The 15669-nt window shown below is 37.3% G+C and overlaps 1 protein-coding gene and 1 long non-coding RNA gene across 18 annotated transcripts in view; one reads left to right on the plus strand and one right to left on the minus strand.

Moving 5' to 3' along the window:
- The window catches only part of HDAC9 (histone deacetylase 9), a 972671-nt gene that overhangs the window by 13881 nt on the left and 943121 nt on the right, over positions 1 to 15669 (minus strand). The gene's annotated exons all lie outside the window — the stretch shown is intronic.
- Positions 8321 to 10082, plus strand: LOC110142326 (uncharacterized). Its single transcript, XR_011489996.1, has 3 exons — positions 8321 to 8536; positions 9279 to 9358; positions 9950 to 10082. It is a non-coding gene; the product is annotated as an uncharacterized lncRNA (long non-coding RNA).

Here is a 15669-nt window from a genome sequence, read left to right on the forward strand (position 1 = left end):
GCTCAGAAATTAATAAAGTGAGGAATAATTCATGGTCTAATGAACTCACCATCAGACTGACAGCTGTCTCTGCATCTAAGTAAGCAAACTCTGGGGATTGTGCCCTCTGGGTAAGCCTCACGAGATGAGGAGGTAGAACTCTTACAGAGAAACTGAATGAAGTAGTAATGTGAAAAACTGCTACTTGAGCCATTAACTTTTTTTTTTTTTTAATGAGGTTGGAATATTAAAGGAAAAGAAAAGCCCAGAAATGCCAGCAGGAATTGAATGGCAACTTTGCCAGAACAATCAGGTTTGTTAGTCCTGGATGTTCTTTCTTTCTCAACCCCAGGGTGTGTACTAGAACAATAACTGATTTAAAACTTTAATATATGCATTGGCTGATGTTGGCGCCCTTCCATAAGTTATACGGATGTTTCTTTTTTTAAGGAAGGCAGGGGAAGGAAAATGAGAGGAAAATAGGAGGCAATTTCATGAGAATATGCCAGTGGGATATATATGAAAGAATAGAGTCAATAGCCTTTTTGCAGTCCCTATGCTATTTTTTTTTCCTTTGTGAAGTGTTCCATGGCCCCCCCAAAAGCAGGAGAATCTCCCTAGGTGCTGACATGACTAATCTCCCCAGGTGAGAACAATCTCGACAGCCTGACCAATTAAGTGGGAAGTTGGCATGGTAAGTAGCTTATTTCCAAAAACTAAACAGAAGTCAGGCTAGAGTAGAAAAGACAAGTGGGTGACTACTGGATTGGGGAGTAAGATAACTGGGTTCTCGCCCCAATTCTGCCTCTAACCATCCTATCATGCTGGCAGGGCCCTTTGGCACTTCATTTCTGCTTCTCAAAAACAGTGGGATAACCTCATATTCTTACCAGCTATACCTAACTTTTCATCGTTGGCCTTTCCTTATCTTGAAAGTGAAAGTGAAGTTGCTCAGTCGTGTCCAACTCTTTGTGACCCCGTGGACTGTAGCCCACCAGGTTCCTCCGTCCATGGGATTCTCCAGGCAAGAATACTGGAGTGGGTTGCCATTTCCTTCCCCAGGGGATCTTCCCAAACCAGGGACTGAACCCAGGTCTCCCGCATTGCAGGCAGACTCTTTAACCTCTGAGCCACCAGGGAAGCCCTTCCTTATCTTACTGCTTCACAAAGGAGTGGATGTCATATCATGCGAGTGGGGGAGACCCAGTCTCCCCATCTACCCCTCATGTCAACAGAACCTTCTGACAGTTATCTACTACTACAACTTTATTGTTCAGATCACCTAGTCTGACTGAAGCCAGAAGGTTTTTAATTTGGACCAAATGATAGAAATTCTAAATGAATGCATTCACGAAGTAACATTTTTTGAAAGCCAAGGTTGTACCAGATGTTGAAGGACACAAAGATGCTTCCCTAACAGCAAGGAATTCATGGTCTAGTTGAGAAAGCCCTTTGAGTTAATGAATCATGACAATTCTATGTGGAAAAGGCCCGAGTGATCCTGAGATTCCTCTCAGTAATAAGAAGAATGTATACTTTTGAGGCCAAGAAGATGAGCAAAAACTTGCCAGCAAAAAACAACACTTGACCAAGTATTTGAAAGACCATCAGAAGCTAGTTAAGCTCAAACAGAGGAAGATGGTGGTGGTGAGGTATTCCGAGAAGAGCAAATAATGTACAGAAATGTGCAGAGACGCAAGTGTCTGTTTTTTACCAGGGTAACAAGTCCACTGCCAGGCACAAGTGTAATGTGGGCAGTGTGGAAGACAATGAGAGAGACTGCTGTCATAGGCAAGGGCTAATTAAACACACAATCGCGAAGAACATGTCAGTGATCTTGACCTTCAACTTGTGGGTGATGAGGGGCCCTTTTAAACAGAAGAGGCAGAGCATCAGGTTTAAATTCCTCAAAAACCCTTCTGGGGAGATTATGGACAACTGATCAGCAGGTGATGAGAGTGGTGGCAGGAAAACCAATTTCGCATCTTGGCAAAAATACAGGCAGGAAATATGATGTCTAAACTAAAAATAAGGGACGGAACAAAAATAAAGAGATGGACTAAAGAGAGGTTTAGGAGGCGAGCAATGGAAATGTATCTATCTTGTCTTTAATAGCTTCCTAAGTCTCTCAACTTTGAAAGATAATCCTAACTTGAGAGTTCCAATCCTAGAACCTAATTTCTCTACATCACAATGTCATTATCATGTTACCCAAGTTGGAAATGTCAAATTCCATCTGTAAGTGCTTTCACAAAATATTATTATTAGTCATTATTGTAGCACATGATATTCACAAAACAGGTGATTCTGGAAATCATCACTTCCTTTTTCTCTGGAGTGACAAATGTGAGACCTCTCACAAATAAACAACAGGTGATTTTACAGGTTAAATGATATATAATAGAAAACTAGTGTTATTGAGCTCCCAGTATGTGCCAAGGACTGTGCTAGGTATTGTCACATGTATAATTTAGTTTAACCCTCATGACAGTTAAATATGCAATGTTAGATAATTTTTTCTCTGAGAACACATGGCTAACAAGCAGAGGAGGGGAAATCCTCACCCAGGACTGCCTGAGTCCAGAATGTTTCTTCCTCTGTGAGCTGCTATCCTCCTATATTTGGTCCTGCTCTATCATCTCCCTACCACCCATAAAAATATACAAATAGACGCAATATATGAAATCTGAAAAGAATTAGGCACAAGGCAAAACAGTTTTATATATTACATCCCTTTACCAAAGAAATCATCTTTGGTAATAACAAATTACCTTTCTTCCTTAGACATGTGCCTCAGTTGATCTGCCTTTCTCTGGCTTTATGGCATGGGTATATCACACATTGTGAGACAACCACGTAGAGACCAGTCATTTCTCATGACCTTTATTTCTCACAGTCTACTGTGAGCACCGGGCTGCTTCACTGATGAAGCTCTCATGAAGCTGGAGACAAGAGCTCACAGAAGAGTATCCCTTTTTATTTTTGTTTTATTTTATTTTTTTGAGTATCCCTTTTAAAGTGATGTGTTTCCCACCACGTGGCTGAAGGCACTGTCAGGCACAGTCTTTCCGGAGCCTGTGGAGCCTACCCCAAGTTTCTGAGGCCTGTAGGGTTGTCCGTCACAGAACTGTATTGCTAGAGTCCCCGCGGTCCACATGGGTAGCTTTCTGCAAATCAGGTACCGAACTGAGAAGAGAACGAGAGGCCTGTTTCCTGCAGTTACAACCAAGAGTTGCGTAGTGTCACTGGAAGGTCTTTTGACTAAGCTAATTGTGTGAAATTTTCCTCTTGAGTACGTTAGGCTCTAAAGGGAACCCTAAAAGTCAGGATTTATAGATTGAGGACCCCATACTAGTCCCAGAGAAGTCATCTGGGAACAATGTCCACATTTATAAAATGACGGTGGTGGGACTGATGATAATGAAAGGTCTCTTCCTGCTCTAAATGGTTGTGATTCTTCTGATTTCATGTTACGTATCACTCTTGGATATTATCAGAATAACTGTTACAGCAGAAAACCTCACATTTCTGTGAGCCTACGAACCCTTGAAGAGGTCAGCAAACTGTTTTAGATAATATGGCACATCAGAATAACCCAGGGTTTTAATTTTCAAGCATTGTATTTTTCCCTCAGTAACAGACATCTTCACTCCCTAAACACAATCAGGACAGAAGGGCAATCTTAATAAAAATCATTCAGCAGAAATGACAATGATCCTTCAAAGTTTAGTCTTTATGTATGTGAGTACTGAGACAGATTTTAAATAACTGAGACCTTTTTAATAAAATTTATCGTGTATTAAATATCCTGCTAAGTTAAGATTAAACATTCAGTTTGGCTTTTATCCAAATGTACAAAGTTCTTCACTCAGAAATAATCCCAGACTTTAAATTCAATATAGCCTTTAGCAATGCCTATAAAAACAAGGGAAATATTCTACATTAATAATGCACTTATAGGTGACTATCTCTTTATAAAGAAGAATAATTAAAATGGAGGTTTGTATAGGAAGACTATGCAATATGTAGTCAATTCAAACCACACAATTTATGGGTTCTATTTTCACGTGATGGGTAGTTTTTTGTTTGCCTCTACAGAAACATATGTGCTAAAAAGTCCTGTCTGTTGGCATGGGAATAATAGCCCCACTAGCATGTAAGAGAAATGAAGCAAGATTTACTGCTTTTTCAGGAGCTGCTGTTTATAAAGTAGAATATTAGTAACCAGCCACCAGTGTGTTGTTCTCCTAAGGAAATAAAACTGGCAAAAGAGAGAGGCTTTCCATTAAAACTGGGACACAGACAATCCCTCTTTGATCATATATTCTATCCTTATTCATTTTTCCTACTCTGTAAATCTTCCCACTGCTCAGCACTTTTTGAGGGGGTAGTTATTTGATCTCATTATTCTGCGTTTGTATTTGGTAAAAGGTAAAGCAAAGAATGAATCTAAAAGGTAAAAACTAGATAAAAGAATGCAGAGAATCAAGAATTAAGAGGCGGGGGACCCAGATGGAGTGTCAGTGGGTCCGACAGGAGCCATGAGAGGACTTCGGGCAGGGGCTGTGTTATCAGACTTCAGCATAAACCAGACTTTTGATAATGATCAGTTTGGAAAAATAGGTACTTGTTGACACACGAAGGTCTGTGGTCTGTGTTAGAAATAACACATCCACCAGATGTTTTCCCAACCAAAGCCTTGTGAGAGTCTGAAAACCTCTTGATACCACAACCTCACCCTTCCATTAACACTGGGAGCCTTAGACTCACTTCTCCAATATGTTCTTGCCACTTAGATGATGACCTCTTTTGTCACTACATACCATGTTACCACAGGAAAAGAAGCTGGCACTGACAAAGTTCTTCCAACTCCTTCATCCTTAGAGATTAACACTTGAGACTTGCAAGGGGCCTGTTTGTTACTGTTGTTCAGTTGCTAAGTCATGTCCCACTCTTTGTGACCCACGGTCCGCAGCACACCCGGCTTCCCTGTCCTTCACTACCTCCTGGAGTTTGCTCAGATTCATGTCCATTGACTCAGTGACGCTATCTAACCATCTCATCTTCCACCACCCTCTTCTCCTTTTGCCTTCAATCTTTCCCAGCATGAGAGTTTTTCCAATGTGTCACCTCTTCCCATCAGGTGGCCAAAGTATTGGAGCTTCAGCTTCAGCATCAGTCCTTTCAATGAATGTTCAGGGTTGATTTCCTTTAGAATTTACAAGCGGTTAGGTTCAGGGATTCTCCAGACCTCAGAGCTTGTTAACGCTTTTTAAATTCATTTCTGTATTTTTCCTGTCTATTCTCATTCAATTTATCACCACACTGCTATGAGAGTCCTCATAAAACGATAACTTCGCTCCCATTTGAGAATACTAAATCCTTAGAGAAAAGTAACTGCTCCCGCTGGCAGCTCAGGATCTCCACACTGTGAGCTGTCTTTCAGGTTCAGGAAGATATATTTTTTTAGCTAAATGGACTTTTCTGGGATCCAATGTACTGTATATGTACAAAAACAGATATATTGGAAGTTGGTTATAGAGTGATCAGGTAATTCTTCATCCATGCTGGGGCAATTTTGAGGTTTAAAATGGGGCTAAAAATAAAAATTATATGTTGCAGAAATACTTATTAGTCAACAATTTATCTTTAATCTGTGGGCCTATTAAAAAAGTACTATTCCAAAATTATTTTCACAACTATTAGTTATTTATTCTAAAAAATAAAAATAGCACAGTTCATATATGGCAAAGCATACAACCAACTCTTAAAACATTATCTTAACATTAGAAAACAACAAATCGAATTATGACTTTTGGTAAATGTTTACATATGTTAATCAGTTTTGTGGTCATATATCTTACTGATATAGTATCAGTGGCATTTTTTGTTTCAACATGGTCTAAATGTTTTTAGATTCATAAAACTGCCTGAAATTTTCTTCAAAGGAAAATTTTTCAGTCAAAGAATTTTAAATGGTGGCATCTTTACTCTTCCTGAGAGACTGTAATATTTCTGGTAGACAAATACTGTCTCTACACGTGCAGTGCTATCTGTCAAGCTCAGAGCAGTATCTGCTAAATGTGGAATATCTTCACTTCCAATTTTTAAAATACTGAAATATTTCATACCAAATATTTTCATGACGACTGTCCTTTTCCTCCTTTCAGAGTACCTTTGGCAAATATTTTATGTAAGCCAAACTTATCAAAATAGTTTTCTCCATTTGTAACTTCAAATTTTATTCACCAAATTTAGATATTGCAAAATCATTTGACTTGTCAAATTTCATTACATTACAGGACAGAAAATAAATTTATCCAGCTAAGAATAATTATATCAGTGATTCTATCAACAAATATACATCTTTGAAAACCTAGTTACAGATTTTCAAAATCAAATCTTGTACATGATTTGAGTGCTTATTCTTTAGTAGGTTCATTGATTCTTTTGCTTTTTTAGGGATCAATTTAAATGTTTTCCTTTTGCAAACAATGTTTCCTATAATTATAGTTCTTTAAAAGTTCCAAAGGTTATATTTTTGCTTCATTTCATGATTTTTTTTTTTGTTTGTTTTTTCCCGAGTTTGCATTAAAATTTTTTCTCATTTATTTTTATTAGTTGGAGGTTAATTACTTTACAATATTGTGGTGGTTTTTGCCATACATTGACATGAATCAGCCATGGATTTACATGTGTTCCCCATCCTGAACACCCCTCCCCATTTCATGACTATTTCTTTTTTTTTTTTTTTCATTTCATTTCATGACTATTTCTTATCAGATTCATTGAGGTATAGTTTTATATAGTCAATCAAATTTACCAGCTTTAAGGGCAGCTTATGATGCATTCTGGTAAATGCATGTAGTCCTATAACCACTATAGAAATTAAAGCTTATAATATTCTCTTCAACCCAAAAAGTTCTTTTTTGGCTCTTTGGAGGTAATTTCTTACCCTTCTTCTTGGTCCCTAACAATCACTAAAATTCTACCATTTTACTTCTGCCTTTTCTAGAATTTCATAGAAATGGAACCATATACTATGTAGTCTTTAACATCTTTCACTTAACATAATATTTTTGAGAGTCTAAAGATTTGTTCATTGGAATCCCCTGGTGGCCCAGTGGTTAGGACTCCTGCTTACACTGCAGGGGGCATGGGTTTGATCCCTGGTTGGGGAACTAAGATCTCTTGCTGTGTATCCTGCGCCCACAAAAAACTTCTTTATCATCTTTGTCTTGATGTCTATGCTTTCTTTGAATGTAAGCATATGCTTTTTCTTTTGTCTGGTTTCTTTGATGTTCCTCAGTGTGATTTTATTCATATTTATTCTGCCAGTGACTGATCAAATTTCTTGGATTTGTGGGTGTGTAATTTTTGGCATATTTATGAAATGTTTTCCCATTATTTTTTCAAATATTTTCCCCAATGCTGCCTTTTGTGGGACTCCAATTATAGGTATATTAAAATGAGTCATACTGTCCCATATACCACTAATACACTTTTTCAGTATTTTTCTCTCTATTCTTCTCTTTGGATACTTTCTGTTCTTCAACTTCACCATTTCCGCCACACACCACCCCCCTGCTTTTTTTCTTTTGTCTTCTATAATGTATAATCTGCCAATAATCCTTCTAGGTTGCAGAATTTTTAAACTTCAAATTAAAAAAACTATCTCTAAAACTTCCATGATTTTTTGCATTTTTCAGTTTTCTCTGCATTGATTGCACTTTTCTCCTTACATTGGGAGTAACATTCTCATCTTAATTTCACCATACTCTGCATTACTGAGTCAGTTTCTATTAACTGATATTTCTTCTGGTTCTAGGTCATATTTTCCTACTTCATTGTTGGGCTGGTAATTTTCATTTGGATGCTTGATGTTAATTTGAACACTTTTGGTCAAATTTTGTTGTGTTCTTTGAAAGCACTGGGCTTTGTTTGAGCATGCAGTTAAATTACTTGAAATCAGTATGAACTTTCAGAGGATACCTGTGCTGTTAGACCAACTCCAGGGCAGGCTTTAGTATAAAATTAGTTTAGCCCTGTAACTAAGAAGAAATCATTTGATATCTCTACATGATGCCTTGTATATTACAAGATCTTTCTACTCTAGCTTGTGGGAATGAAAACTATTCCCAGTTCTGTTTGAACTCCTTGAATTGTTTAACCTACAGTTTTCCACTGGTTAGTTCCCCAGCCTTGTGGAGTTCCACCTCATGTATAGAAAGGTAAATAAGACAACTGTTTAAGGAAGCTTATAGATACACAGAGCTCTTTCTTTGTGTATCAACTTCATCCCAAATATTCTGCCTCAAAAATTCCAGTCACTTCTGTTTCCCCAAACTCTGATCACTTGATCTTCAACTTAGAAAAACTGCTAGACTTACTATTTGAATTCTCTCTCCCTATGCTCCACCTATGCCACTTATTAGTAGGTCCACGCAATTGGAATAATTTTCTTTCTTTTTCCTTGTTTCCTGCTAGGATCACAGGCCTTCACTCTCTGCTGTTCAGTGCCCCCAAAACAGCCTTCCACACTGTTTCTACATTGCTGGTGGGTATGCAAATAGGTGCAGCCACTATGGAAAATAGAATGAAGGTTCCTCAAACACCAGACTGGCCATATGATCCAGCAATCCCACTCCTGGGCATACATCCTGACAAAGCTATAATTAAACAAGAAACACGTACCCCTATGTTCATAGCAGTGCTGTTCACAATAGCTAAGACATGGAAGCAACCTAAATGTTCATTGACAGATGACTGGATAAAGATGTGGTACATGTATATAACAGAATACTACTCAACCATACGAAAGAATGAAATAATGCCATCTGCTGTAACATGGATGGACCTAGAGATTATAATACTAATTGAGGTTAAGTCAGAAAGAGAAAGACAAATACCATACATCACTGATATGTGGAATCTAAAATATGACACAATTGAACTTATCTACAAAACAGAAACAGACTCAGATATAATCAAAAAGACTTTTGGTTGTCAAGGGGGAGGGTGGTTAGAGAGCAATGGATTGGGAGTTTGGGATTAGCAGATGTAAATATTATATATAGAATGGATAAGCTACAAGGTCCTACTGCATAGCAGGGAACCCTATTCAATATCCTGTGATAAACCATAATGGAAAAGAATATGAAAAAAAAGTATGTATAACTGAGTCACTTTGCTGTATACAGCAGAAATTAACACTGTAGATAAACTATACATCAGTAAAATAAATTTTTAAAAAGTATTTGTATATTTTTTCTTAGTTTCCTTTTATTTCTGATCAACAGGCAATTCCTGCATATGTAGTTATTTCTTCATCTGTGGAGTTAGAGGTCCATTTATTGAATATTTTGACTAGTGAATTCTGGTAAGAAAAATGTAGTCAAAATTCAGAAAGCTCATTCATAATATCTTCAATATTATTATAGAATAGTCCTCTCAAACATTTCTAAAGCATGATTGATAATGGGCAGCAAAGAGAAATTTTGTACTGCTTTGCTGAAGATGTTTCTTTATCATCAGTATCAGCTGTATTTTAAAAACTTTGTATTTCATTTAATTGCATTTCACCCTGTGTTTACATACAGTTATTTTAAATTTTGAGAAAAATACCATAATCTTTCACTGATAGACTATCAATATATTTTTATATTATATTTATAATTATATTAAGTTTCTAATAAAATTTAAGGAATTTGGTACTATGGAATCAATGCAAAAATGCATTTCTGTTAAAAATAAGCTATGCTCTAGCAGAATGTAAATATGTGTATTAATGAGAAATCAAAGATTGTATTGTCAGTGTTAGATTTTCACTGTAATTTATAACAGCACCTATATTAATGTCCTAAGTTTTATTTTTGGTAGATTTATCTCCAAAAACTTTAATTCCATGAACTGAATGAAAAATATCCAACCATTATTAAAATGAACTAATTTTTTTTTTTTTTGCTTAAAGTATCCCAAGGACACTGCATCTTCAACCAAGATATTCTTCTAGCCACATCAACAAATACATATTATCTCACTTCGGAGCTTGAGAAAAAAAAAAAACACTTCAAATTGGAAACACATTAAAAAACTACATTAAAAACTAAAAGCACAGTAATTTTATCTAAATAAAAATTCATTCTTTATGAGTAATACTTAAACACACCTTCTGCAACTGCACTTGTTAAATTGTTTCCTGTGGCCTTCAGTTCAGTTGCTCAGTCATGTTCGACTCTTTGTGATCCAATGAACTGCAGCATGCCAGGCCTCCCTGTCCATCGCCAACTCCCAGAGTTCACCCAAACCCATGTCCATCAAGTTGGTGATGCCATCCAACCATCTCATCCCCTGTCGTCCCCTTCTCCTCCTGCCCTCAATTTTTCCCAGCATCAGGATCTTTTCAAATGAGTCGGCACTTCGCATCAGGTGGCCAAAGTACTGGAGTCTCAGCTTCAATATCAGTCCTTCCTATGAACACCCAAGATTGATCTCCTTTAGGATGGACTGGTTGGATCTCCTTGCAGTCCAAAGGACTCTCAAGAGTCTTCTCCAACACCACAGTTCCAAAGCATCAATTCTTCAGCGCTCAGCTTTCTTTATAGTCCAACTCTCACATCCATACATGACTACTGGAAAAACCATAGCCTTGACTAGATGGACCTTTGTTGGCAAAGTAATGTCTCTGCTTTTTAATATGCTCTCTAGGTTGGTCATAACTTTCCTTCCAAGGAGTAAGCGTCTTTTAATTTCATGGCTGCAATCACCATCTGCAGTGATTTTGGAGCCCTAAAAAATAAAGTCAAGCACTGTTTCTACTGTTTCCCCATCTATTTGCCATGAAGTGATGGGACTGGATGCCATGATCTTAGTTTTCTGAATGTTGAGCTTCAAGCCAACTTTTTCACTCTCCTCTTTCACTTTCATCAAGAGGCTGTTTAATTCTTCACTTTCTGCCATAAAGGTGGTGTCATCTGCATATCTGAGGTTATTGATATTTCTCCCAGCAACCTAATTCATTTTTTATTCTTTCTTTGATTGCCTGTGGCCTACTTATTTTTAAAACATTAAAAATTAATTTTTATTTTTTTGTAGTACCATGCAGCATGTAGGATTTTAGTTCCCTAACCAGGTATCAAACCGACATCCTCTGCACTGAAAGTGTGGTGTCTTAGCCACTAGACTGCCAGGGAAGCCCCATGTTTTGTTTGTTTTAATGATGACTACATTTTACTGATTCAGTAACACTGTGTCTTCAGTGTTCATGTCACTCATGGTATGACACGTCTCCATGATGAATGGTCAATACTAAACACTTTGGGCAAGTTACATGTTCCTTATCAGCTTTCTTGGGAAATAATAACTGAGTACTAAATTCTGGTTTTTCTTGAACACATTTTATCCATACTTAACCCTTGATTCCCCACATTCACCCCAACCCCACCTTCTGACAACTTGGTGGCTTCAAGGCATGTCCCAAGCTGTGGCTACAGCACACTTGTCCGGTGCGTCACGTGGCAGAAATGTTGAATACTTCTCCCTGCATCTCCTAAATCAGAAATCTAGGTGTCCTTTACAACTGGTGTTTTGGTTGATGTCTGTTATTTTAATATCCCATTCCAGATACTACTTGCTTCAGATTTTTCCTTTTTCAGAAACCAAATTGGTCCCACACCCATTTTTTTTGTAAATAAAGATTCACTGAAACACAGCCATGCTCATTACACATCGGCTGTGACCTGCTACAATGGAAGAGTTAGGCAGTTCAAACACAAAGCCTTATGCAGTTACTGTCCAGCATTGTACAGAAAAGAATTTGCTGAACTCTGGTTTAAAGCAAGGAGGTATAGAGATGAATGTGCCTTATTTTGTAAAAGATCACTCTTGCATCACTTAAGAGAAACAAAAATGGAGAAAGCAAGAGTGACTGGGTAAACCATTTTGTAGGATATAGAAATGGTACAGCAGAAAGGCCTGATTTGGGATGGTGGCCCCTGGAATAGAAATAACTGGTTGGATAAATGAAATGTTTAAGGAGTACAGCAAGCAGGTAATGGATTGGACATAGAACAAAAATGGAAAGAACAACATTAGGATATAACTCTTAGATTCCTGTCTAGCAAAACTAGAAGGATACTGGGCCATCTACTTGGACTAATAAACCTGGAAGAGGCTGAGGTTTGGGGGAAAAATAGTGAAAATGGCTTTGGGCATGTTGACTAGATGTGCCTTTGTGGTATCAAGGAGATGATGCTGAGCTAGAAGTTTAGGAAACATCTGGAACTCAGGTGTGAGCAGAAGATTTAAATTTTTGTAATTATTCATGTAGAGATGATGGTGAAACTATGGTCTGGAAGGAAAATAACAGTAAGTAAAATGATAAGAAATAAATACTAAGTGCCTATTGATATGCCCTATGAAAATGTGCTCCACATGTAATCATTTGAAAACCACCTTGTAGGATAATTTCATTTTCCTTATTTTACAATTGAAAAAAACTGAAGTAAAGAGGGTTAAAATAACGTATCCATATTACACGCTCAAGAAAAGGATATGGAGAATGAAAAGCATTTAGGTGAGGAGGGTGGGCTCACTGAGCGGAGATTCTGCATTTAACGTGGCAGCTAGCGGAGTTCCGAGGGGTTCCAACAGCTCGTTTGTTTGGTTGGCTACAACATGGACCAAAAAGTGGCCCACAGGAAGTGATTGAGAAATGTCAAACCTGCCTTGGTTTAATGAAAAGGAAGGGATTCAAAGACTTGGGGAGATTGGAATGTTAGAGTGTATTTGTCTGAAGCCAAGTCAAAAGGACATAGCAACCAGTCTAAAAGCCAGAGCTTGAACAATTGAAACAAAAAAATTAATAATGATGGTACTGGATTATAACCCATATGATAAATATCTGAGATCCATTCTGATATAAATATATAATGAATAAACTAGTAAATGAAAGAGAAAAGAGAGCTTTTCATTACAGATAATTTCCAAGTAATTAATGAAGACAGAGTAAAGGAAATAGAAAATTGGCACTGGAACAGAATAATCAGTTTTGCAGGTGACAGCCACTGATGGCTGCTAAAATTAATGAGCAAAAGTTTGAGGAGAAAGAGTATGTCTGCATAATCTTAAAGTATCTTCCCAATATATTCATTAATTCTAAATGGAGATATTCTAACTTTACACCAAAGATCTTAATCAAATGATCCAGGTTAACCTTGCCAACAATAAAACAAATTGACATTATGTACTGCAGATCTGATGCATTAAAGAATGATATCACATCACTGCTCTGGCAATCTTACCAAAAATGCATATCCTCAACCTAATTATGAAAAAACCTTAGAAAAACCCAGACTGAGAGACATTTGTCAAAACCACTGACCAGTACTCTTCAGAAGTGTCAAGGCCAAAAATGGTATAGAAGACTGAGGAACTGTTATAGATGAGAGGAGACTGAGGCATGGCAACTAAATGCAATGTGTTTATTATCCTGGAACAGACTAAGAAAATTACTGAAAAAAACTGGTTGAATCCAAAGAAAGTCTATAGTTTAGTTAACAGTATTACATGACTGTTAATCTCTTAGTTTATGTAATAGTGCTATGGTTATGCAACATGTTAACTTAGGGGAAGTCAGGGGAAGCTTATAAGAGAATTCTGTATTATATTTGGAACTCTTCTGTAAACTTAGTTATTTCAAAATAAACAGTTTAATAAAATCCCTTTTTAAAGTGAGCAGTAGAAATGCCACTGGTGACCATAGCAAGACTGCAAAGAGAATACTGTGGTTCCGACAGGGATTTGTAGCTGCTAAAATGGAGATAATTTGATAGAAACCTTTTTCAAGAATTTGCTCCTGGAGGGTTTGAGAGCCAAGGGATGGTAAGAAGTGAGGTTGTTGGTGTCTGATTTTAAGAGGAGAGATTTTTAAGGTGTTTAATTGTTGATGAGAATGAACAGTTCAAAGAAAGCAGTTAGGTAGCTGCATTTTATTCTAATAAAAGTTTGTCGCTGAGATTGAAGGCAAAGGTGAGCTGGATGGTTTGAGGAGAGTGAGGCTTGAAAGGGTAGTTTGAGAGGCGGTGAAAACTGACCTGAGAAACACAATTGGGCCACTTGAGTTTGGTGATCAGAAATGTACATGAGATCAAATTGCTGATTCATAACAATCTTAAGCAGACCTGTTCATTTAGGTCCAATGTTAGAGATAGTTCCTTGAAGACTATATTCAGGGTTGAGATTTCCTTAGATTGGTAAGGTCAAAGGGTAAGATTTTTAAGGCAGATTAAAGGTAAATATGCAAATTTAAATATTATTGTTTTTAAGTTGGATATAGAAGTGAAGAAAGGAAAGGGATAATGAATTAGGAAAAATTTTTAAAAAATAAGTGAAATAAAGTACATAAGTTTTATGCGTGTGAGTCAACAGTTCTATGGTTCTGATGTATCCTTCTCTGGAAGAGATATGCCTGCAGTACTGGTTTACAATTTGATTTTTTCAGGTCTACTAAGACAGTACTGACTCACTGGAAAAGATCCTGATGCTGAGAAAGATTGAGGGCAAGAGGAGAAGCGGGCAACAGAGGATGAGATGGTTGAATGGCATCACTGACTCACTGGACATGAATCTGAGCAAGCTCCAGGAGACAGTGAAGGGCAGGGAAGCCTGGCATGTTGCAGTTCTTGGGGTCGCAGAGTCGGACATGACTTAGTGACTGAACAACAACCAGACAGTAACAGACGGTCATCTGTCCTCCAGGTTCATATTATTTCCTTTTGGATTATTTATCCCTGTGAGTGTATGTCTTAAAACAAAATCCTCTTAAGTTTTAGTGGAGTTTTACAGAGGAGTGAAAGAAATGAGCATTTTTAATCTATTATTATTATTACTTGAAATTAGAGACCCTCCTCCATTTTAACCCCACAAATAAGGATTGCTGTTCTCTTGTTCCTCTTTTCTGAGGACTTTCCCTAGAGGCTTGTGTTCTTGTGCGTTTGATTTTATTCATTTATTTAAATATGTACATATGTATTTATCTGACATCATATTTTGTTGAAGTTGATCTCTGCATACAATTAGGGCCTAAATTAAGGATACTTTCCCTCAGAAAGGAATTGCATTTGCTTCCTCCAGAACCAAGGAGGAAGATAAAACTTCTTTAGTATCTATCAAATTCATATTACTGATTCTTACATACACCTTAGGCTTTTTTGTGCAGTTACAGCACTGACATCATCATTTGCCCCAGGAATGCTCTCCCTTTTTGTGTTACTTACTGCTTACGGAGTGACTGAACAACAGTTGTTTGCTCCTCCCTATTAAATTTCAGCTTATGTTTTCTTTATCCTTCATTTTCCCTTATATTCTAGCAAGCCCATTAATGGATTAAAATGGTCTGTTTTAACGTATGCAGAAGATATTACATTTTGGAACAGGTCTATTCTAGTGTCTATTCTGGGATACTTGGGAATAGGAAGTCTGGTGGAACTCTGTTCTTATCTGTGAAATGAGGTAGAACCAGGAACGTCATATACTTCAACAGAAAAAAAGTGGGTTTTGAAAGCATAACCAGACCAGGGTTCAAATGTTGGTTTTAGCGCTGCTAGCTGAAAGACTTCCAACAAGCAACCTAAACTTGTTAAACCTCAATTTATTCATGAACCAGATGAGGAAACTAATTATGCACTGCAG

This window comes from Odocoileus virginianus, chromosome 1, assembly GCF_023699985.2.
Source record: "Odocoileus virginianus isolate 20LAN1187 ecotype Illinois chromosome 1, Ovbor_1.2, whole genome shotgun sequence".
NCBI lineage: Eukaryota > Metazoa > Chordata > Mammalia > Artiodactyla > Cervidae > Odocoileus > Odocoileus virginianus.